At 33.4% G+C, this 25,768-nt stretch overlaps 1 protein-coding gene across 2 annotated transcripts in view; it reads right to left on the reverse strand.

Moving 5' to 3' along the window:
- LOC118199830 (32 kDa beta-galactoside-binding lectin-like) overlaps positions 1 to 25,768 on the reverse strand; it is a 95,810-nt gene that overhangs the window by 32,976 nt on the left and 37,066 nt on the right. The window contains exon 1 of one of the 2 annotated variants that reach the window (XM_035371687.2): positions 18,806 to 18,963. The exons of the other annotated variant lie outside the window; for it this stretch is intronic. The gene's annotated coding sequence lies outside the window, so the exon portion shown is untranslated. Of the gene's footprint in view, positions 1 to 18,805; positions 18,964 to 25,768 lie in introns of those variants that run through there. 2 annotated transcript variants of the gene reach the window in all.

Genomic DNA, 25,768 nt, shown 5'->3' on the forward strand with positions numbered 1-25,768 from the left:
TCAATATTCGATTTCCTAGAAGATAAATAAAAATGAGGGAAATAACTTTCCTTTCAAAATCCCTACTTTATGCAATCAAAATATAATAAGATTCAGGGGAAAATTTATATATATATATATATAGTCATTATAAAATAATTATTCTTATATAATCATTTCTAGGCAGTATTCCGAAAAGGATTCGTAACAAAATCATTTTTGTAGGTCTGAAAAGTCGTTCAGTTTTTGTACAAAGATTGGCAGCATAAAAATATGTGAAAGCAAAAATTTAAGGATTTTATTTTACATTTCTCTCCTCCAGAATCTTTATTTGATGCAAGTTTATCTCTTTGTGAATTTCAGATGACGTTTCACTTCGATTTGTTGAAAGAAACAAAATTTGTTTAGAGAATTTGATTGAAGTTTTGATATTATTTAAACTTTTGTTATGGCATACTCTTTTGTGGGGGAAGGGTAATTTCTGATTTTTCGTTAGAATTTGAGCTAAATGTAAAATTTTTTAAACTATATAAGGTTTTTCTTCTAACTTTTCAATACAGCAGTATTAAGTAATTTTAATACCAAATTCAAGGTATATATTTTTGTATTCAAGGTTATATATTTTGAGCTATGCTTCCTGAACAATGTAAAAGATTGTACCTAACATAATATGTTTTAAAATAAACTCTTGACAAAAATCCATTTGGAGTTTTGAAATAAGAAAAAAAAAGTGAACGATTTCCAAGCACGACATCAGACTTATTCTATCAAATTTTCTCTAAAACCATTAAACAATGCATGAATTAATACACTAGGTCAAAAATTTCTTTCATGAAAAGGAAAGTTTCTGTTGTATCATAAATTATAATACGACGTTTAGCTTAAGAGAGCTTCTCCTGACGCATGCGCCGTTCGCGTTTATCCGCGCGGTGATGAATGATGACGTAACTGTTTATTACGTATGTATGTATATGTATACCATTCTTACTTCTTCGCCTTTTTTCTCTGCTGTACGCAACTATGTTTAAGTTAATCTCTGTCATTAAAAATGTTCATTGATATTACAATCTATTTAGGCTCATTTATTTCTTCAATGGTTATGGGCCCAGGAACGTTTCAACTGTGCCTAATTAGCAAAATACTTATTTTAAAATGAACATTTTGAAGTTTTCGAGCATTGAACTCTTAAGCCTAATTCAGTGCAAGAACTGTTACGTCTAATCAACGGTAAGAACTGATCAGCGTTCAGTTAAGCCTATTTTTATAGCGCTCAATCTTGTTTTTTGGCTGTGAGAGACTGTATTACATTATGTCGCATTTGACTACTATAGAAAAGCTCGGAAAAGATAATTTTGACAGTTGGAAATTACAAATAGAAGCAGTATTGATTAAAAACGACCATTGGGATTATGTAACCGGTAAAGTGCTAAAACCTGCTGAAGGAACCGAAGACGAAAAGAAATGGCTCCAAGCTGATCAAAAAGCTCGCGCAGATATAATTCTTGCAATTAATCCTAGTGAACTGTGTCATATAAAGCATTGTGTGACATCAAATGCTGTGTGGAATAAACTCAAAGCCGTATATGAATCGAAAGGACCTGCGAAGAAGGCTACATTATTAAAACAGCTTTTATTTAGAAAAATGGTGGAAAGCGAAACGATGTCTGAACATTTGAATAATTTCTTCGAAATAGTTGATAAGCTTAAACAAATGGAAATTGACATAGCTGATGATTTATTATCGATTCTTCTGCTCTATATTATTCCAGAAAATTTTGAAAATTTTAGATGCGCCATCGAATCAAGAGATCAGTTACCTAGTCCCGAATCTTTAAAAATCAAAATGTTAGAAGAATGGGAAGCAAGAAAAGGGAAAACGTCTCAAGATTCACAGAATGCATACTATACTGATTATAAAAGAAGAAATCAATAACAGAAGAAAAATGAAAAATGGAAGGTAAATTCAAACAAAAATTTTCCAGCTGAAAGAAATTTTCGGAACTTGAAGTGTAATTACTGCTCGAAAATTGGGCACAAGGCATCTGAATGCAGAAAGAAAATAGCTGATAGAAAATATGCGCAATCAAATAAGGGAAATCAAGGTTCTATGATGGCTTCTAATTATGAAGAGCAGATTAGTTTAGCAGTAAACAATGCTTATCAGAAGACCTCCTCATGGTGCTTAGACAGTGGCTGTACATCTCACATGTGCAATGACAGAAGGTTATTTTCAGAATTTCACCCTCGAACGAATTCAACCATAAAGTTAGCAGTTAACAAAACAGCAAAAATTACAGGAATTGGAACTGTCCTTATAACAGTACCTAACGGAAATAAGACAATTAAACTTACGCTCAAAAATGTGTTATGTGTTCCGGAATTAAAATGTAATTTGCTGTCAACATCTAAAGCTACTGCAAATAATCGTTCAGTGATTTTTACAGAACGACATGCTAGAATAATAGAACCAAATGGATCTATAGTGCAGGCTATTCGTCATGGTGATCTTTATTATATACATCCAAGCACAGAAACAGCTGCAATAGCACAGGTAAGTGATTTTGTAAAGTGGCATCTTAAATTAGGTCATTTAAATGAGTCTGATTTGAAAAGACTTAAGTCTGATAACATGGTTAGAAATTTAAATTTTAATAACACTGAATCTCTAAAAGACTGCAAAGTCTGTATCCGAGGTAAACAAACTGTGCAACCTTTTCAAAAAGAATCAAAATTTCAAAGTAATGAATTACTGAACTTGATTCACTCAGATTTGTGTGGACCTATGAGAGTCCCATCCCATGCTGGTTCGCGCTATTTTGTTACTTTCATAGACGACAAATCGCGTTATGTCGAAGTCAGTTTTCTTAAAACTAAAGATGAAGTGAAAAATGCATTCATTAAATACAAAGCTGCGGTCGAAAATCGTCTAGGAAAGAAAATAAAAATCCTTCGGACTGATAACGGTCTCGAATATCGCGGAGAAGAATTTAATAAATATATTCAAGAATGGGGGGTATAAACGAGAATTCTCTGCACCAATGACTCCTCAACAGAATTCGAGAGCTGAACGCATGAACCGCACTTTAACTGAAATGGCCAGATGTTTGTTACTACAAAGTAATCTTTCCGAATCCTTTTGGGCTGAAGCGTTGAACTGTGCTGTTTATATTCGTAATCGTTGCCCGAATCGAAGCCTGGGAGTAAACAAAACACCTTATGAATTATTTTTTGGCATCAAGCCAACTGTATCTCACTTCAAAGTATTCGGACAGAAATGTTTTGTACTTAATAAAAGGTCTAAGGGGAAATTCGATCCTCGATCAGAAGAACATATATTTGTAGGATACTCAAATGAATCGAAAGCATACAGGCTGTGGAATAAAAATTCCAGAAAAATCGTTATAAGCCGAGATGTTAGATTCATTGATGAATTTGAAAACTGTACAAATTATGATAAAGATTTAGAAGTTTTATTTCTCGAAAATATTCCTGATAAAAAGAAGGAAGAACCTCTGAATGTAAATCAAATACCGGCTGATGAAATAACAGAAGACCCCTCAAATATGTGCAGAAGCATCTGCTGAATCATCTGATAAAGAAGATTCTGATTCCGAAGCACTACCTGAAATGCAGATTAAAAGGGGGCCAGGTCGTCCAAAGAAAGTCAAGACTGGGAAGCCAGGAAGACCAAGAAAGGAGTACCAAAATATAAACATAGAAAAGGAAGAAGCACAAATTGCTGAAGAAGATACAAATCCGACATTAGAAGAAGCATTAAATGGAAGTTATGCTGAAGAATGGCATAAGGCTATGCAAAGTGAGTATGAAGCACTTGTTAAAAATGGTGCATGGAAATTGGTAAAGCGACCACAGAACAAAAAGGTAATAGGATGTCGCTGGGTTCTTAGAACGAAATATAATGCAGATGGAACAGTTCAAAAGAGAAAAGCTCGATTGGTTGCTAAAGGATTTGCACAGGAACCTGGAATTGATTTTAATGAAACCTTTGCTCCAGTAGCCAGAGCAAGTTCTATAAGAACTGTGATTGCATACAGTGCTGAACAAGACCTTATGTTATATCAACTAGATTTTGTTATGGCTTATGTTAACGGAGATTTAAAAGAAGAAATTTTCATGGAACAAGCTAAAGGTTTTGAAGACCAAAATAATCCTGATTATGTTTATGCTTTGCAAAAGTCTCTTTATGGTTTGAAACAAAGTGGAAGACAGTGGTATGAAAAATTAGACAAAAAACTCAAAAACTTTGGATTACAACCATTACAATCAGATAAGTGTGTATACAGGATGAAAACATCTCAAGGTGAGTTAATTCTAATTTTATATGTGGATGACTTAATAATAGCAACAAATAGCTGTGATTTATATACTGAACTTAAAGGTTATCTTTCTAAAGAATTTCATGTTAAAGATTTAGGCAAACTTCATTATTGTCTTGGAATAGAATTTAATCAAGATGTAAATAATAATTCTATTAGTTTATCTCAGCAGAAATATGTTGATAATATTCTACGAAGGTTTAATATGCAAGATGCAAAACCAGTAGCAACTCCTTTAAATCCTAGTATAAAATTAAGTAAAATGTGTCCTTCTGAAACTGAAAAGGAAGAAATGAACAATGTACCTTATCGCCGTCTAATTGGTTCGCTTATGTATCTTTCTGTGTTTACTAGGCCGGATATTACATATGCCGTCAGTCACCTGAGCCAATTTAATAACAATCCTGGAAAATTACACTGGTTGGCTGCAAAGCGCGTTCTTCGATACTTAAAAGGAACTAAAAATTATTGTTTAAAATTCCGAAAGACTGGAAAAGCACTTATTGGATATACCGATGCCGACTGGGCGTCTGATGTTAATACTAGAAAATCGTATACAGGTTACCTATTCAAGCTAACTGGAAATCCGATAACATGGGAATCACTAAAGCAACAAACTGTTGCATTATCAAGTACTGAAGCAGAGTACATCAGTCTTTCAGAAAGTGCCAAAGAAGCAGTTTATTTACGTCGTTTTCTTAAAGAATTAAATTTTACTGCTGATTATCCAACCATTATATATTGTGATAATCAAGGTGCACAGAAGCTTATGAAAAATTCTGTTTATCACTCACGCACTAAACACATAGATATTAGACATCATTTCATTCGTGAAATTTATGAAAGAAATGAAATAGACGTTAAATATGTGCCAACAGAGAAAATGCCTGCTGATGTACTGACAAAAACATTGACTGCTTCGAAACATTCTAAGTGCTGTAAATTAATTGGAATAACTATAAATGATTAATGTTTATTTTTTTTTCAGCCGCCAAACGTCGAAAGGGGGATTGTTGTATCATAAATTATAATACGACGTTTAGCTTAAGAGAGCTTCTCCTGACGCATGCGCCGTTCGCGTTTATCCGCGCGGTGATGAATGATGACGTAACTGTTTATTACGTATGTATGTATATGTATACCATTCTTACTTCTTCGCCTTTTTTCTCTGCTGTACGCAACTATGTTTAAGTTAATCTCTGTCATTAAAAATGTTCATTGATATTACAATCTATTTAGGCTCATTTATTTCTTCAGTTTCAGTAGATCCATTGTTACAAAAAAAAAAGTTACAAAATTATTTACAAGATTCATAAGTTGTTTTCTCTCTGCGTTTCGCGTGCCTTCGTGGTGTACCTGGAAGCACACTCGACGAGCATTCGGGAAGTCTGGAGTCGAATCCAGGCGAGATCATCGCGATTTTCTTCCGTTTCCTGACTTCGAAAATTCTAAAAGTCTCTGCTAGTTATGCAGGAACTGAAAAATTAATAATGACAATAATTTGTCACCACCAGGTTCTGGCAATTGCGTCCTCCCAGTCGCAGTATGTGCGGTATTATCTTCCAGTATTAAGTTAAAAGTATTAAGTCCCACTTAAAAAATGATCCGATGATGACTTTATACCATAAACCACAAGGTAAAAAGTACATGGAATGCCACTATGCCATAAACTACATCATATAGCGCATGCAAGAGAAACCCTTGTGTTCGCAAAAGGTATTAGAGGAGGCAAGGGCTTCTCGTGAAACTCTTGTAGATTGTTTTGGCAACATAAACGGCAGTTTTGTTTCTTAACTTAACCATTCAAGCAGAAAAGAACTTTATTTGAGATAATTTTTACACAAAATTAAAACTTTCTTGAAGTGTATATTTAGCTATGTCAAGCAATTTGACAATTGCCAGAATGTACTAAACACAAATATAAATTAGTGATAGTGATTACATGTTAAACACAGCGTCCATTTTGTTTTGAAATTCTATCATTCTTATTAGAATACCCTTGACAGACGTACATAACTTAAGAATATGTGATAGTTTTATGTTCGGGACAAAACATGCATTATCACTAGAGACGAGTTCGGATAGATATTTATTTCTCGATATCAACACAAAATACAAAACAACAACCTGTGTGAAATAATAAATAAAAGCTTTGATAGAAAGTCTTTTGAATAAACATTACACATAGAAGGTGGGTACAAGTTTTTGAAGGATGGAGGGAAAATATTTCCAATGTTCGGATAATTTGACACCTGAATAGGGAATATATCGACTTTGAGTTGCAACTGTAGCACTCATAATACCATATCATTGCTTGTAATAAAATGATTAAGGAGTTTTAGGAACAGATTGTTTCATTTCTTCTCTTGAGCATGGATCAGACCTAATCTATTTTCTGACAAAAGATTATGAGCTACATTTCATCTCCCCGTAATGTTTTACAAGTGTTCACATGAACTGCAGTGCGGAGACCTTACAAGAATTCAGCGGATGTCCCTATCTTCTAGAATATTTTCCTATCTTTATTTCGAAGAGATTTGGCATAATTTCCATAAATGAGATACTTCACTTAAGGAAAATGTTCACAAAAGTAGTACCCGTCATGACTGCATTGATCAACTTCCGTAGTTCAATATATCCATTGATAAAAATGTCACCTCACACCACCATCCTAACCAGGAGTCACACTTGACAAAAAACTCACTTTTCGGCAACATTTACACGAAACTGCCAGGAAATTTAATATCTCAATAGCTACTATGCGTCCTATTCTCGGCAGGCATAGCAATCTGACTGTCAATAATAAACTTGTTTTATACAAGTCCATCCTTAGACCTACTTTACTTTAAGCCAGTCCGGTATGGGAACACGCCGCTGAAACCCACATAAAAAAGATCCAAGTTATTCAAAATAGAACCCTTCGTGAAATTATTAATGCACCCTGGTTCATCCTAAATTCATATATTCACAGAGATCTTCAAATTGATACTATATAAAACTATATCAAAAAACTTGCAACAATTTTTTTTTCTTTCTGCACTATTACATCCAAACAGCTGTATCAGTTCCTTGCGATGCTCACCTTTTCCTAGAGAAAAACACAAATATCCTTCGGATATTCTTATCTAACATTTTGTTAATCATTTGAAGTACTTACTACCTTACTGATCCAACCTTTTTTCACATTGCTTGTCTATTTTTATTCATTGCATCTTTCTTCGCCGACTGATGGTGGCTAAGTGAAATATCCCATTCTACCATCTCGATGATTCTTCTTATCATCCTTTTGTTGTTCCAGACGTTCTTTTATCCGATGCAGAGTAAAAGCGCGCTGACACTCTCTTTCCATTCGATACAAGCAACCACCATCCTAATACAACCCCCACAGCCCCAGAAGGGCAAAAACTAAGCTTTATTCCTTTTGAACTAGATGAAACTGTTGCTAGAAATCAACTGAGGATTGAATCGACTCTTATCGGAAAACAAGACATACCCATTTCTGTATCGTCCAGTTTAGATGGATCTTATATCACTGAATAAGCTTTTCAGTGAAGCTGTCAGGAGAACACCATCCGAGTGATCTTCGAGCATATAGCCACCTTAATTTAAACGTCAAATAACAGTTTGGTAGGATTTCCTCATGTCTATGCAGCAGCAAAGGCGGCTTGTGAGTTGGCTGGCATATAGCATCGACTATGTCTAGTTGTTTTACATTAAATGCCTCTCTTTGTGTATAGTCGTAGAGACAAAGCACTTGGAAGCATTTGGAATGCATATCAGGCAATTGGAAACAATAATTAGAAGTGCGTGATTCAGAACTCCATCGTAGTACTGGAAATTGTAAAGCATCCTTAAAAATTTTCCTCATAATCTTTACGAGTGTAAAATCTTTTATATGAATCTTTGAAACATTAGAAAAATTTGCATTAATAGATTCTATTATATTCCGAATTTATGATTAACATAGTTTGCTGGCAGTAATAATTTCATTTCACTCTCTTTCGAATTACTAAATGACTACTAAATACAATAATTGGAATTATATGTTCAAAGATTTTTACTGCGTGTATTTTAAATATGCAGATCGCAAGAAGTTGATTCATTGGATTTTGAGATGAAAGTTTTGCGTGATGATGTTCATTCTTAAGGTTAGGACCTGTGTATACAAGATATTGCATGTTTTATGAAATCCGTAGGTAAGAAATGATAAAGTCTACAACAAACAATATTAACGAATTATAACAGGAAGCAACGGATGTCAGGAAACATCAGAGATGGTTTCTAAAATTTCAGAGGGGAAGTTTCTCTTTATAGTTAGTTTCAAGGTCCTGGAAGCGTCGTCATAAGCTGGAAGCGTCATCCACATTGCCATTTGTTCTTCACTTTTGCGAAAAAACCAAAACGATCTTGCTTGAACAGAATAATAACTGCAAATGATGAAATACAGATGCTATACAAAATTCAGTTTACAAATAATCATTGTTATCAATCAATGACATTCTAAAAAGCATTCCAAAAGTCAGCAAAGCGAGCATAGAAAAAAAGTTTTGTTGCACAATTGGGTGGAAATAAAAATGTTGTAATGTTTTATGAGTTTCTTCTGGTAAAATTATAACTTCGAAGAAGTACTGGGAATACTTATTCGGACAAGATTTATTTTCGTAATCTGTATGCAAAATATGTAATAAGGTGATTTGCAGAGATCTTTTTGCCGCCTAATAACATATAATCACGTTCTTCCCAAATCACGCAACAAAATATCATGGCATTCGACGGTGAATTTTCCAGCATTTTCCATCTTGAAACCCTGATGTAGCTCATTCTGATTTTTATTTATTTCGATCAATGCAAAATCAATGCATCTGATAAGAAATTTAAAATATTTGATCCTGTGTAACACTGCATATTTCCTTGAGAGAAAATAAAATGTTCAATTAATAAATTTCTTTAAAATAAGTTTATGGAAAATACTCTAAAAAAACAGAGGTTTTCAGAAATGAACCATATATTTTGTATACATTTTTCTATTTTCAGAACAACCTATTTATCAAATAAGAAGCAGTTATATGCATAGATGACAATCATATTTCTAGTAACGTTCACTTTCGTCTTTTGATGTTACTCCAAAGTTCAAAAGCAGTCATCAAACCTTTCAAGATGGACTGGTCCTTTTCATGTTAGCATCATCAGGTTTTCAGATTCGGATGCACTCAGCACTTAAAATCCTTTTCTTTTCTATGTAGTTTGCTGTAGCTTTAAGTAGAGTATTAAGAGCTGAATGTTCTCCTCCAACTCGTTCATCAGTTATCATTTTTCAGACTTTTACTCCATCATAAAGGAGACGAAATCTAAACCAACACACACAAAATTTCTGAAAAGAGCAAAATTTATTTGACTTCTTTTTATGGAGCATCATAGTTAAACGTAAAGTAATTAATCATCAAAAACATTACATAATAAATGAACCAGGTTGATAAGTTGTAATACCCAGCAGATCTTAATTCCACCTGTAGAGTATTAAATATTCGTTACAGCAACTATCCATAACCAATGCACAGCGTTTTTTGAATGCCAGATATAAACGGCGCTAGCCAATCCACTTGATGGATATCGAATATTAACGGCGTTAGCTATTGTATAGCGTTTACAGGATGTATAACCGACTCTAGTCAGTATAAAGTATTCACTGGATGCCGGATATTTGTGTTAGTATTAAAAACCAAACACTACTCTAACAGATATGCAACACATGATATTAGAAAATGTCTTTTCTTAATTACATTAACCCATTTTAATTTATACCGATTATATATATCAGTAAAAATTAAAATATAATTTTGAACTATTAAGAGATACATACATTGCTTTTAAACCGCTCAGTTTATTAAGTACTACAGATTGACTGGGTTTGAATGATATCATTTACGTTTTACCGAATACTAACTCTCAGAACTGGTTATAAGCGAAGCGCCTGTAAGATACATTATGTACCTTACATGTCCCGCAATAGTAGAGCTCTAAGAACTGGGTAGGTACCGTGTCTAAAAAAAAAAATTAAACACTGTATTTTTGCACAATGGCAGTTTGCTTAAACGAGTGGATAATACATCCAACGTAGCGTAACGCAACTCTTCAAAAATTTTTGAAACACTTTGATGAGTGCATTTCTAATTTCTTCTTTCATTTCTAATTTCTGAAAAATATGGGGAAAATTCTACTGAGAATATGCTGTTAGGCGGCGGGGCCCCACAATGCTGTCAGCTGCATCTGACGTATCGCTTGAGAGCCACTTGGATTAAAAAATAGGTCCGTAGCTAGAATTATTGCTGTTGTTGTTGTCCATGTATTATAAGAAAGATTTGTTGCCAGATTGACTTCTACTTCTGCCCCAGTTCTGAGGAAGAGCAGTCCAGGGAAGGGTCCCCTTAGACTCCCCTCTTCTCCTACCCCTAAACCACATGAGAGGACTTTCGACTCCCTCATATTTAGAGTGTCCCCATGCCGCAGAGACACTGTGCATTTACAAACATCCATGCCTTCTCTGGGATTCGAACCCGGGCCCTTCGGTACCGCAGTAGACTCCCCTAACCACTATACCGTCTGGATGCATTAGTGAGAACAGCATAATATATTTAACTATATTTTAAAGTTTAATTTAAATCGAAGCACATAGTGCGTTTCAGGGCAGTTCAGGGTAACTAGCGACCTTGAGAATAACGGTCACGTGCGGTTAAATCCCATACGTCAACACTGTAGGAATGGTGTCAGACACCTGGGTGCTTGGGCGAAAGCCCTATCCCAAATCGAATATACTTGACAGCTTCGAAATCAGTTCTCGAAAAAACTGGGCAGACTTATGTATATAAAGATGAAAATTAGTCAAAAAAAATAGCAAGTATCTGAAGAGATTTCAGAGTCACTAGTCACGTAATAGAGTCGCTGGGTGTGTAAATAGGTATAAAAAACCGCTGAGCTAATGAAATTTTAAGAACAAGCCACGTAACGACAATAAAAAGAATGAATAAAATAAAGATAGTCAAAGACTACTAACAATCATCAAGAGTACTTAGCAATACATTTAACATTTTGAGGAAAAATTAATACAAAATCAAAGATAATGTTAAAATTAGTTTGCTGCATTAAAATGTCCTCCGAAATCGAACAAGTAATGAAACGTTTGTCTGTCGAGCTTTCCGTAGCCTGTATATAAAGGGTAGGACCAGTAAATTTTCTAATAACATTAGATATGGAAATTTCCTTGAACATTTTACCCAGTTCCTTAAATAGAATAAATAAATCTTTACATATGTTAAGCATCTCATCAAATGCTGGAACTCTAAGTTGCTCAGCGTTATTGACCTGCGTGCATCTAAAAACATTAGTTTTGCCCTGTATAATATTATCATAAGAAATATCTGTTGTAACAGCAATCGTCTTTGCACTTAAATTACTTACACGTGCAGAACTAGATTTGGTCTTAACACTGGAAGCTTGAAGCTTCGGGAACTTCGTACATCCGAGAAAATTTGCAATGTGAATTACAACATATTACCACATCTAATTTCTTGGCATTACAATCTAAATTTTGTGCGAAACCGGTGCACTTAGCACACCTCGGCTTGAGGTTACAGAACTCAAAATACTGATTAAGTGTCGGCAATTTTGCCACCGCCTCTGACTTTATATGGAAATACAGAGATAATAAAATTTAGAAAGTTAGTGATATCATATATTCGCTCAATACCTAAGTTAAGTTTTAAGATGCGCTTGATAGAAGGGTATTGGTCTTTTGGTTTTGAATCTAAACAACTGCGCCACCTTATTTACTGTGAATCCTGTTGTTGCTTATGGTTACTTGTCTGACATAGTCAGCCCAATCCCATGTAATTCCTCGTGGCAAGGAACGCAATTTTCGACCCCTTCGACCAAACAACGCGAGAGAACTTTCGGCTCGCCGCATATTTAGAGTGTCACCATGTCGCACCGACAATATACATTTACAAACATCCATCGGCAGTCAGCGACGCTAATCTCTCTACCGGTTGGGCAGCACTGTGAATCCTAAGTTTTCTAACTAAGTTTCTTCCTCAGGTAGATCAATTGGTAAACCTCTGATTACCACCTTTATTGGTCGTTCTGTATTCTGCCTGATTAAGTACTGATCAATTTGCCTGTCAATTAAATATTTAGTTATAATTCTATGATCATACAGGAAGCTGGTAATTACTTTCATAAACTCTCCATTAACACGTCCTAAAAATTTTGTTTCCGTGTCATTTTTTAGAATTTTTAAGAATCTGAGAATTTCTCGCAGAGATGAATTATATTGAAACAGACACATAACTTTAAACTGTATCTAATTACATTAGTATCCGTCAAAGCCATTGGATGATAGTCACGGGGTGAGTAAATTTAAATCGATTTTTGGTTAATATTAAATAGAAGGATACAGCTGTCCTTGAAGGCTGTTGGTCAACAGTGACGCAGGGCACCAACAATGGTAGTCAACCAACAGAATATGGTTATGAGGTGGTGAATTAAATTTAGCCACATTTTAAAACGGAACATAGCCTTTCGTTTCATCGGTGATCTGTAAGTTGAAGATCAATCAGAATAATTAAACCGAAGGACATCAGTGAGGTAAATTTAGATAGGTATTTAAGTTAAGATTAAATCAAAGCATACCTATCAGTCAAGGCAGCAGTACCTTTAATACCCTTAAGGTTACGGTGATCTACTTGTTGAGAGTTACTTGGGCTTATCCTATAAAATATTATGATATGGGTGGCGCTACATACTTAGACAGGGGCTTCAGGTACATTTAAATCGGGGCACATTGGTGCCTTTCAGGAGTGCTGGTCATTGATGAACTACAGGGGAAGGTCCTTTGGCATCAACCTCTAGTTCATTGTAGCGCACTGTAGTAAAATTAAACCTGAGGCCATCGTGCACGAAAGTATTGGTCGCGGGTGGCATGCAGTTTAGAGTCATTTGCGTCCTACAGGTTGAGGGTCATTCATATGTCAACATAATAAGGCAAGACAGTAAATTTAGAGACATATTATTAAAATAAAAATTCAGTTGAAGGACATCGTTATTCGTCAACGTTGCTGGTTAGCAGTCCTTATCAATACCCATCAAGGTCACTAAAGACAGATAATTTAGAGGTCAAATGAGATCAACCACCAAGTCACCACTCTGAGCCAAAGCAATAAGTTTAGATAGAGATTTAAATGAAACTAATATGGAAACGCAATTGTATCTGGGAAGATTTGTGGTCACTAATGACCATATGGATAGTGACTGGATAATGATTAAGGTACACTATCCAGTCAACTAGAGGCTGATGTTCACCAACACACGTCAGCAGTCAATGAAGCCCAATACGGGTCACTAAAGGAAATTTAAACATACACTGCTGACGTGTGTTGATGTTCACCAACACACGTCAGCAGTCAATGAAGCCCAATACGGGTCACTAAAGGAAATTTAAACATATTTTTAAATTCAAATGGAAATGAAGCCTACCGAGACTGTTTTACAGTTTCACAGCGACAAGACGCTCAATTTATGGACCAGCATATAGTTATAGTGAAGTGAATTTGAGAAATTTTTAAAATAAAATATTGTATTTTTAAAACAAAATAGTAAATATTGATAAGTCATTAAAGTAAATAAAATCCGACGTCGATGATCAGGTCATTTGTTTGCAAACTTTCTGTTTTCGATGTAAGGCTACTGAATGTTGTTGCAGCGGCAATACTTGGTAAAAATATCTGATGTGGATATCACATGATTTCCTTGTATGGCCTATTATATAACACACATTTGTGGATGCACTTCATTTAAACTTATTTCCTCGAATTATCCTAACTTACTAAACCGATACTTCACGGCAAGCTGAAAACGACATAAAAATGGCAAATTTTTAAATTAAATACACGGAAGACAAATTTCTTGTAACTTGTAAATTTCTTGTAAATTTTTTCATAACGAGTATTAAAATTTTCTAAATGTAAGTAAAGATTTCATTATTTGTCCAAAATTAATTATTTTTAAATATAGCAATGTTCGTTATTTAGAATACTTCTGTATTTTTCCTACACTTCATTGAACTTGTTTCCTCCAATTATTCTAACTTAATTAACCGATTTTTCAAGGCAAGAGGAATATTACATCAAAAATTGCAAATTTTGAAATCCCGGTCAATTTTGCATTTAAAACACATCTCTGTGATTGCAAATATATAACTACGACCAACGACTGCGAAAATAAAGTCCGAGTAAAGGAGTAGGTGTATATATAAACGTTTGGTACTGCCAATTACAATAAAAAAGCATGCGGCACAGCTAGATGTTATAGCAGTTATAACAGTCCTATATACAAAATTTCAGCTTTCTATAACTCACAGTTTAGGAGTTATGCGGTGTACATATGTACAGACGTCACGAAAAACATCCCTTTTAAATGCATTTTAAATCCGTTTTAGAATACGTTTTGGAAAAAAGAGTCCTTAAGTATTCTGTCCTTATGTACAGACGTCACATGCATAAAAAATCGTCCGAATGAGTTCAGAAACGGTCAAAATAAATATTTCTGTTTAAATATGATACCAGAATTTTTTTTGTGATTACAATACTTCTTTTAACTTCGTATAAGGAAGTAAAACGGATCATAAGTAGTTAGCAGTACAACGTAACGCAATTTAACTCTCCAAACATTTTAAAGAAATTTCCCTGAAGGCTTGGCATCTGAAATGAAAGTTAAATTAAGGCTTATAGCAACTGTAAGAAATTTTCAGAGAAACGATAGATTAAAGCCCTTCATTAGAAAAAGAAACATAAGCCTGAGACATAAACAGTGCGAAATGTTTTTCATGAATGGTTATCTGATGTCATTTTCTCAGTAAGATTTGCTGCTGTACTTTTAATACATTCTCCTAAGCTGACTTTTTTCCCTCCCTTAATCTCATTTTCTCCGTTCTTCCTATTTTTGTTGACTTTATGTTTGTTTATTTATTTATTTTTCCTATACTTCTCATCCTCATTTTTTACCTCAGCATGTTTCGGAAAAGGAACGTACATCAGTTGTAAGCCGAAATGAGGAACAGAACGCATAACTTGCATAGATAGAATATTTACAGATTGAAATTTTTTTAAACACTTTCTTAATGGGAAGCTTTCATTTGCAACAAATTAGAGTAATGAGAGTACAACTTGCCAGATAGCGATATCACATGCTAATCATGGTTTTTCTTGGGATTCGTGTGCTCTTTAGCGGTGACACTTTTCAAGGTGAACGTTTTTCTTTTCTGCCACCTTGTGAGTTACTCATTTGTTGTAGATACGATCACGTAATCTTGCAAGGACTGCTTTTTGCAATAAACAAATAGCTATCATAAAGTAATTTTATTTAGCCAAGAATCAATGAATAAAAGCAATACATTTCTAAAAGTATAAAATTTTCTAGAAAATATTTTGCGAATACAATATATTTTCCATCAGGCCCTGCTATTGTAAATAAATATAGTTACGATTTTTATTCATTAATTCTACAGAAACATTCAACACATTGTAATTACCGTAACAAATTTTTAGCATTAGAGGTGCTAATTAGTCTCGATCCTCACCTTTTTTTTTTTTTTTTTTTGTCCGTATTACTTTTGTAGGCCTATTACTTTTCAGGTAAAAGGATGTGACTACCAAGTATTATCGCCATGTAATATTTTTAAATAAATAATAAAGAAAATATATGACAACAGAATAAAAAAATATTACTATTAAATGTTATCGTCAAGAATTATTTTTAAAGAAGAAAGGAATACATTTGAAAAAGATGTGACAACAATTGCGAGCTCAGCGAGAGCATAAAAGGCCTTACCAAACACTCTGGTTGACGTTAAAATCTGAACTTTCTTACATTTCCTTTTTTCTTTTACTAATATATATATGTATTTAAGTAATGTTTTAAATTATAAAAATAGTTAATAAAATTAAAATTGGTTTAAAGTCTTCACGAATACAAAATATAAAATCCAGAAAATATACTTTCCTACAATATAATACGACGAATTTCATTAAGTTCCGTAAATAACAACGACCAGTTTTTCAGAGCGATTACTAGGTATGAGGGACATGTGTATTTGTGTCTTTCTAAAATAAACTGTAAATTTATATATCCTCTGAAATGTGAACAGTATTAAATAAAACTGAGACTTCACATACTTTTGAGTCCAGACCATTGTTATACATATGCATACAGATGCAAAGGAATAACATAGAGCATTACACGCATACTCCGGCTTCGGTTGGCCTAGATTCTAAAAATGCGGTTTGAAAATTTCAAAAGAATCTGGATTTTAATCGAGCAAAATGAAAATAATTTCTAAAAGTAAGTTCACAGAATTATTTCCCACATGTTATAAATCTACAACAGAAGGAAATGTTCTTACTTAAATGGAATTCTTACATAAATGGAAAGAGATACAATATGACAAACGTTACTGAAAATGTAGCGAAGCGTCACATGAATTAACGGCAAGTAATATCAAGACAGCATGGAAACATTATCATACCAACATTGCATAAATGTTTTCATCGGTTTTGAATCTCATTTTACTAAAGTAAAGACTAACATACTGGAAACTGGACAGTTATTTGAATTAAGCGAGTTGGGTTCCGTGAAAGTAATTGATTGCAACTCGAACACTAATGATCCAGATAATTAAACGCTTATTAACATAAATTAAGATATTACGTAATTTACAAGAAACGGGGAAACAATTTAGACAATGACGAATAAATTTAACTGCTTTAAATTAACAGCTGAACAACTAAAAAAGTTATTGGAATGGGTGAAAACGTGTCAGATCATATTATGGAAGTTGATTCTTATGTTGAACAAAACCTTACAGTTCGCTGAACAATAACCAACGCAATTTGTTGCTACAAATAAATAAGTGAAGAAAAAAGGCCAGAGAAGAAAAATGACCAGACATGAATACTGCAATTTTTGGAGTATGGAAATAAATTACGAAAAAAGTGAATTAAAAAATATTTATAATAAAAGCATTTGAATTTATTGATCGTGTTTTAGTTATTGAAAAACAGAGCGGAAAATGTTTCTTTGGAGCTAAATACCACTTTTTTAATGTGTTTAATTTCTCGATTAATTCGGTTCCGAACACTTCGGGAATACATCGGTGCTCTTGTTTTTATGAAATCTGATTAAGCTTCCATCCATATTTGAATGTAAATATATTAGAAGGATTCTAAACAAAACACAGGTGCACTATATATAAAATTAAGGTCATATACCTGCTCAGAAGTTTAAAAAGTTTCAATTCATTTGATGATCAGTATGGAATTCAAAGATTAAATAAAAAATTTAGAAAGCCAGACCCCATTTTGCTTTACAATTTCCAAAATTAATGGAAAATCATGTTATTAGGTGCTAATTTTACTAGCTGCAGACTTTAACTGCTTTAATTATATTACAGTAACTAGCCAAAGAAATAACTTTGCATATTAGAGTACTTTTAGCACATTTTACAAATATTTGAAGAAGGTAGGAAAAATAATTTCCTACCGAATAAATATTTAAAAACATCCAGTGCTGTAATTCTATGCAACGAATTCATTGTTGCGCAATTATAATTCAAAATGATTACAAATTCATTAAAATGCATGATACAAATTTCAAATGTTTAAAATTCATCTATGATGGTCTAAAATGATCCATCCACAATGATTATTAGTGAATTTTAAGTTATTATTATAATTAAGGATGAATTTCTGAAAACTCTATTTTCAAAGAAAGAATAACATACTTATTATAACAATCAAATGAAACTAATTTTGAAAAAGATGGAAACTAAAAGCATAGCAAGAATTACATTGCTTGTCAAGTCACCATTAATTCTCGTTTTATCCTGCAGAAATAAGTTAAGAATCTCTTGGATAAAAGGTACAGAATTTTTATTTCATTTCACAGAAGTGTTGCTTTTTAATATGTAAATCATTAACTTATATGATATATTTTACAAATAATTTACCATTAATAGTGTCTTAATACAACTAAAACTTATGTGGTATACTTAGTCTTCTAAATAAAGTTTCTTTTTCTTAAAATAATATTTATAAAAATGAAATTTAGTTAAACAAAATTAGTAATAACGAAATTCAATCACTATTTCTTATGACTCTCTTGTAGATTAAATATGGGTTCATATTTATGTCACTGAATATTCCAATATTACATTCCTTTTTTTAAATAAAAAATCTGGTAAACAAGATTTCTGATTGGTTATTATAGGTCTGATTGGTTATTATTTATTATAGGTTTTCGTACTAATGAACGTTGAGAGCATACGTTTTCGAAGTCAGAAGCATTGGTACATTAAGAAATTAGGAATTCTGGGAGATGCAACAAAAGAGTTTCAATTTCACATGAACATACAATGCGTTAACTGAAGAAACAAAACTGCTTACTTTTGTGTTTCGAGCTCTCGAACAATAAAAGAATCAGAAGTTTTTCTCGGCCGAAGCAGAGGTTCTTCTCGGTCGTCTGTCGGGTCTCTCGTCGAACACTAACTTTCCAAGAGATGATCACACTCTCTAAATACGCCGCTTGGGATGGAAGACCGAAATAAACTTTTCCCACCCCCTCCTCGCAATCCTATTGCCGAAGAACAGAAGGGAGAAGGGAGCCACCAACAAGACATTGCGTTGCGATGCGTCATTCTCGTTGTTTAAATTTTAAGACATCTAAGATGCATTCTAGCTGCCTGCAATACAACAAACCGAAAATATTCTCTAGGCCTTGGGTGACAATGATGCAATGTTACCATCTGTCTGCACAGGCAAAACACAAAGTCAATCGAAGAATCAAGGCCATGGCAGTAATCCTTGGCCATGTACTTTCTCGCTTTGTTTCTTAATCAACAATAGTGTAATTGAAAAACGTTTTGTATCCTAGCAAAAGGCAAAGCATTTTATAGAGGCACTTGATTTTCCTTAAATTTTTGATTTAGTGAGAACAAATAAGTTTTACGTTCCCATGGAAGCTTTAAATTCAATTAAATAGAACACTTTTTGGGCTGGGGAAAAACTAAAAAAAAAAAAAAAAAAAAAGGTATTACAAATTAATTATAACTATTAAGTTATAATTAACTTGTAATACTTTTACTACAATTATAGCTATTAAGTACTTTTATCGCATACGGATTTTAAGAGATTTTTAAAGGTATTGTTGAAATGTTAATTCAAGATTCTGAACATAAAAAAATGTAAAATTTTGATGAGGTATAGCCTAAAACTTTTAGCAACTTTTAGAAATATGAGGGAGAAGTTTCAGAAAAAACGAACTGAGAGTCTTTTGTTTTCCCTATAAATTTCAGTTTTGTTATTATCTACGGCGTGCCATTTTCATTAAATATGAATGAAATAAAATTAAATATGAATGAAAATGTTATTTTCATTACTCTATATTTAATGAAAATGGCACTAAAATGCAGCGTTTAGAATAGTGAAAAATCCCTTTTTTAGTTCTTTGTCGATTGTTACTGCTATATGTAAGCAGTTGAAGACAATGTAAAATTTCCTTCCTAAATGTCAGATGAGTTAGAAGCAAGAATTTTATCTGGACTTATCAAATGCAGTCGAAGGCGTATTTCCCGTGTTCTACATCGAAAAACGTTAAAACTGAGCTTTTTTTTAGGAGGTGAGAAAAGGAACGAAACCTATCTCTACTGCCGTTTACAAACTCCTACGCTGCTCTAAAAACCTCAATCGATGGAATTTTTCTTTTGTTGGAGAGATTATTTTTGAGTACCTTAGTAAATGTGCATTTACATATTTCCGAAGCTTCCTTGTAATCACTATGTTTTTAATATTTCTCAATATACTGATACGGAAAACCTTAGCATAAAATTTCCTTTTCCCATTTCATCATCAATATTAATATGTCAGTTCATTTGAAAATCAACAATATTAGACTTGGCCCCGAAACATTCATAAATTGAGCAATTCTGCGTTTTCTATGCTTTTGCGCTTTTTGGTAGGCTGTACATTTGCCATGTTGATTTTCAAGTTACTAGTTATTACAAATTTTCTAATTTTCCTCTCGATCAAGGAAATTACGTCTGTTGGTCTGCATTAAATTGTGTAATTAACTTTGAGCCACACGGGGGTATATTACGACTTCAATAATGAATTCAAATAATGAAGGCTTTATTTTTCAGCTTTAAATTTTAACTTAGTACGGACGTTTTTTTAAAATCCTTTAGCTTTATTTTAATTAATTCATTTAATTACTTCATTTGAATTTTTTTCTCTTCCTGATTTATATTTATTAAATGAATTCTGATTCATGATAAATGATTCTGATTCCAGGTATAATTCAGAAATGTGTGTTTGTTGAAAATTCTTTTGGTTGTCGCTTGAAAATGACCAAAGAATTTTGAAATTATTATATATTCATTATTTAAATTTGAATTAAATTGAATTAATTTAATAAACTCTCCAGGAGCTGAAACATGCACTTTTAGAATATTGGCATGCGATTCCACAAGACTTGATCAAAACTTTGGTAAAGTCTATGAAATCAAGATGTGAGATATACATATCTGACGGAGGTGATTATACGAAAAATATTTTCCACAAGAGGTAACTTCATTTTTCCATTATTTTCCGATTTTCAATATTTTGGGAATAATCAACTGCCAAACACTGCAATTTATGTTAACTAATAATTCTGTACAAATTATTTCTATTAATAATTTTTCGTTACGTATCAGTTACGTTCTATTTCTGTCATTATCCTTTAACTCTGATGACCCAGTGCGAAACTGTTTTCCTGAATTGCTTCAAGATTCGTTCATCAATAGAATCAAAATGATGATCATGAAATAAAAATTTTAACTATGGGAGTAAGAAAAAGTAACAAGGTTCTACATCAGGTCAATATGATTAATACAGAACTTTCGAGATCATGTTTGTTGAATTTTTCGACAAAATTTAACGGACAAGAGCATTATGAATAGGGACATTATCGTAGTGCGAAATCCTAGAATTAACCTCGCCAAAATTCTGGTAATTAGCTATGAATTGCTTGGCGTAAACGCTACAAAATATTCAAATATATTCTTCCTTAACAGTAACTATACACAACAAGTAAAAGTATCTCCGAAAGTTGATTATCATTATTAATGATAAACTGACTTCAAATTATACATGCATAAAATGGTGTGCCAATTAGAAAGATATTATTAGATATTAAAACGAATATAAAGGTGCCTCTGTTAATAGTATTTCTTATTAATAAATGTAATAAATAGTACATGGGTTTTGCAGTTGTTACATAACACAAGCTATATTATTAATCGGAATAGAATATAAGAATATAATAATATAAGAATAGTGTAACACAAGCAACATTATTAATCGGAAAGGGAAAGGCCGTTAGCCATTACCTCTGCACGGAAAGAAGACTCCAAACGAATCCGGAAAAATATCCGGAAAAGGTAGGTACTGTTTTTAATGTTTCTAAAATTAAATCATTAGCAACAAGAGAAATCCACCGATGCAGAAATCAATTGCAAAGTCTTTAAATACATACAACAACAATAAATAAAATATTAAGCCAAGATATACAGCTACAAAATGCTGAATTTATAATGTTCGTCAGCTTTTGTTGAAGCATAAGCTCAACATAGAATAATTTGTAGAACCTTGTATGAAAATTATTTAGCAGGAGATTGTGACCCTTGTTGAAGCATAGGTTTACCTAAATTACTGCTATAAAGAAAGGTGTATTTATTATCAAAAACGAACAGAAAAAAGCGAAAAGCGTACGGAACTGGTTTCATCAGTGCAAACAAAGTTGAGTAGTAAGGGGTTTATGATTCTCACAGGATTCTTTTACAACGGGAAAATTAAAAAGAAAGAACAGTAGAAAAAAGTGTTTAAATCATTTCGACGTACTATCAGTTAAATTACGGCCGACTTAAAGTGATGTGGAATATGTGAAAAGCTGAATATTTTGTAGTTTTGAGTAGGTGTTTTAAATATTTAGGTTGTAACAGAAGTCTTGATTGCAGAAATCTCTTAACTCGGTATTGCTGCTCTAATGTCAGCATAAGAGTTCAGAATGCTACTATAAAAAGAAGTGCAAGTGTATATTAATTCCATAAGATTCAATAAAAAACCCGAAAAATGCAGCTAAGAAAGTTAATGTAAATCATAAGGCATTTTCTAGAACTTGCCCCAGCCATACATTTATGATGAATCTTGCAGCTTTAAAAATTTATTATGGGTAAGTCCGTCAGTTCAGCTATTTCTTTGGTACAAATTAATTTACACAAATCAAAATGTGCTATTGATGCAGCACTGATTCAGGAGTTCACTTTTATAAAGGTTCTCTTGCTGGCCTTTTAGTTAAATATAAAGATTACTATGATTCTGAAGTAGAAGTTGTCAAGTCTTCTGTTGTTATTCGTAATCAGAATCTTTCTCCTTTTTTGGACTTTGGTCATACGGTATATAATACTGTTGTTTTGAATATAAAAATGAATGCCTCTTTCTGACTTGACTATTTGTTCTGCATATTTTGAGCCAAAACTAATATTCATATAGAATTATTAAAAATTTCACGAATTTTTACGATTAAGAAACCCTGCAATTTTTTATGTGGTATGGATTCGAATAGCAAATCAGCGATTTGTCATAGTCCTATTACTGATGCTAGAAGAACGAGGCTTGGCGATTTTATTAGTGCAAATCATTTTGTTTCTAATTTATGAATATTGCGGATCTACTTTCAATTCCACGCATGGCTGGAGTTATATTGACCTTATAAGGTATTTCTCCCGCTTTCCTAGCGTGTCTTCGTGATGTAGTGATTCTGCACGCTGGGCCGGTGTACCAGAGGTCCGTGGTTCGATGCGTTGCTAATTTTTCATCCTGCCTGCTTTAAAAAAATACCTAATGTCTCTACAGTGGCGTCCGAACTAAAAGGGTGCTGGAAGAGGATTCTCCACACCCAGGATTTTGCGATTGAGACACCCCAAAACCCAAGACATTTCAATCTTTGTTTCTCATCAGGAGTTTTTCTAGCACGATGGAAGACAGCTCAGGTTGTTTTAATCCCTTAAACTTTAGATACATGAACTTCTTATATTGATAATATTAGATGCATTAGCCTATTACCTACTCGGGGAAAATGCCTTGAAAGTCTCTTCATTAATATAATAAACTGGTATTTGAATCAGAAATGTTTTTACAATGATTCTCAGTTTGGGTTTACTCCTCGGAAGTCTGCTGAAGATGACCTTATTTGCCTTAATAGTATCTTGCAGTATGGAAAGCAAATAAAGTTTGCAACAGTTCTTATTTTTCTGGATTTTTAAGCTGCTTTCGATAATGCTTGATGGCCATCTATCTTAAAAATTTTAAAAGATGCTATTAAACCACATAATATCTATAATCTGCTTAAAAGCTTCTTAAACACGAAGACCTGTGTCCAAAGGTAAGGTTTATTCTCTGAAAAAAGGGTTTCCTTACGACTCTGTGTCCAAACTCTGTGTGTGTAACTTATTATATCTTTCAAGTCATCTCAACGGTTGCTTAAAAACTGCATTTGCAGATGACTTACTCTTGGAAGTCCAAGGAAAGACTTTGACTAATATTCTGTTGAGAGAACAAACAGTGCTGGACTTTGTGTCCATCTGGGCGATCTCTCATAAACTCACTTTTTAGTCCTTGAAAAAGTAAACCTATGATTGTTTCCAGAAATTTTGATGAATAAAATATTGCCGCTTTGATACTCGATGATTCTCCATTGGAATTTATAGAAAGTGTTAAGTATCTTGGTGTTATTACTTGACTAAAAATTAACATGAAAAAAGCATATCGAATTTCCTTCTACTAAATATGAAGAAATTAATACTTTTCCCGGAATTGCCAATAATACTTTTGGAGTAATCTGTGAAGTCAAGAAACTGATGTGTAAGCAGTGTGTCTTTCATTTCGTACGGCTCTCGTGCATAGAAACATAGTTTTAAAGGAATGTTGTAGAATCTTCTTCTTTTCGGGAGCATAAAATGTAGACCCTACTAAAGACGAGACGGCGAATTCTCGCTACGTCCTGAAAAACAGAGGACTGCCGACGAAGGTTATAACAACCTTTTTATTTTAACTAAACCGAACAGAACATGAAGACGCTCGGTGCTCACAAACTAACCACCACTTGTGGCTAAGTAACAATAGTATGTATAATCAGAATGAAGCAAATTTCAACTACACGACTGGCTCCTATATTAATCTAAATCAGATTCATCGGCTGCACACAGCAAAGCCGAGTCTGAAATATCGATATAAGCTAAAGTAAGTGGCTAGCACAAATATTCAGCTACAGAGCTACTTGCAAACACGCGACATAAACCTCGCTCGAGGCCATAAACTCATTCTCGGCGTAAACCGCTTTACTCGTAGCGAACTTTTCTACTTCAAACTCTCCAATTTTGCTACCTAAATACTATTTCTGAACTCACTGATATTTTGTATATACGTCATTGAAATTCTATTTCAGTGATGTTCACAGAACAGATCTGCTCAGGATCAAAAGGATAGTCTCCAAGAAGAATCAGGGATCTTAAAATTGTGTGGCGTCATTTAAATTTTCATTTTGGTAGGAAAATGAAATAAGAAGGAAGAGAAAAGTTTCTTAAAATACAGATACTTGACTAGTACAAAAACAGGTCCGCACAAGGTTAACAAAAGAAATCTGTGAAAGAATCAACAGAGAATTCTTCTTCGTGTTATTTAGTGGATCTAGAAATTTAAGTTATGAGGGTACTTTAGTTCTTGCAGGAGTTTCGCCTATTGGTTTCGAAACTGAATATAAGAATAATATTTTCGAGGCACTGGCAACTGATACTTTTGAAGACTGCATAAATGGAGATGACTCCTTTTCCGATATTCTTCATCCTTCTACTTTAGAGTCTATAAACTTCTGCGATTACAAAGAGACAATTGAAAATTTTCATATGATTTACTTTGATGATGCCAGTAAAATGAACAATAAGGTCTATATCCACTAATAACAATAATTTCTATATCCACTAATACCGCGAAGGCCTTGCATTTCTACATTTTAAAGACAAACTTGTGATTTGCTATTCTAAGCACCGCATTCGAAATAAATGCACAGTTTTTCAAGAAATTCTATGCGTTTATCTAGCCATCAGATGGATCAAGGACAATGGGACAGCATATTTAGGAAGCACTTTTTACGTTCTGATTTTCTTTATTATCTTCATCTTTTGAGCAGCATTACCAGCAGCAACACATTAGTATTCGAAACTCTGTTACCTGTCAGTACATAGGGGAATTGATATCCATTTCGCTTATGTGCGTTATCATCTTGGATTCTATGGAAATGAAAGAGTTGATTTC

The sequence above is a fragment of the Stegodyphus dumicola genome, chromosome 4 (genome assembly GCF_044657685.1).
Source record: "Stegodyphus dumicola isolate Sdum_Otavi_A_Nest chromosome 4, ASM4465768v1".
NCBI lineage: Eukaryota > Metazoa > Arthropoda > Arachnida > Araneae > Eresidae > Stegodyphus > Stegodyphus dumicola.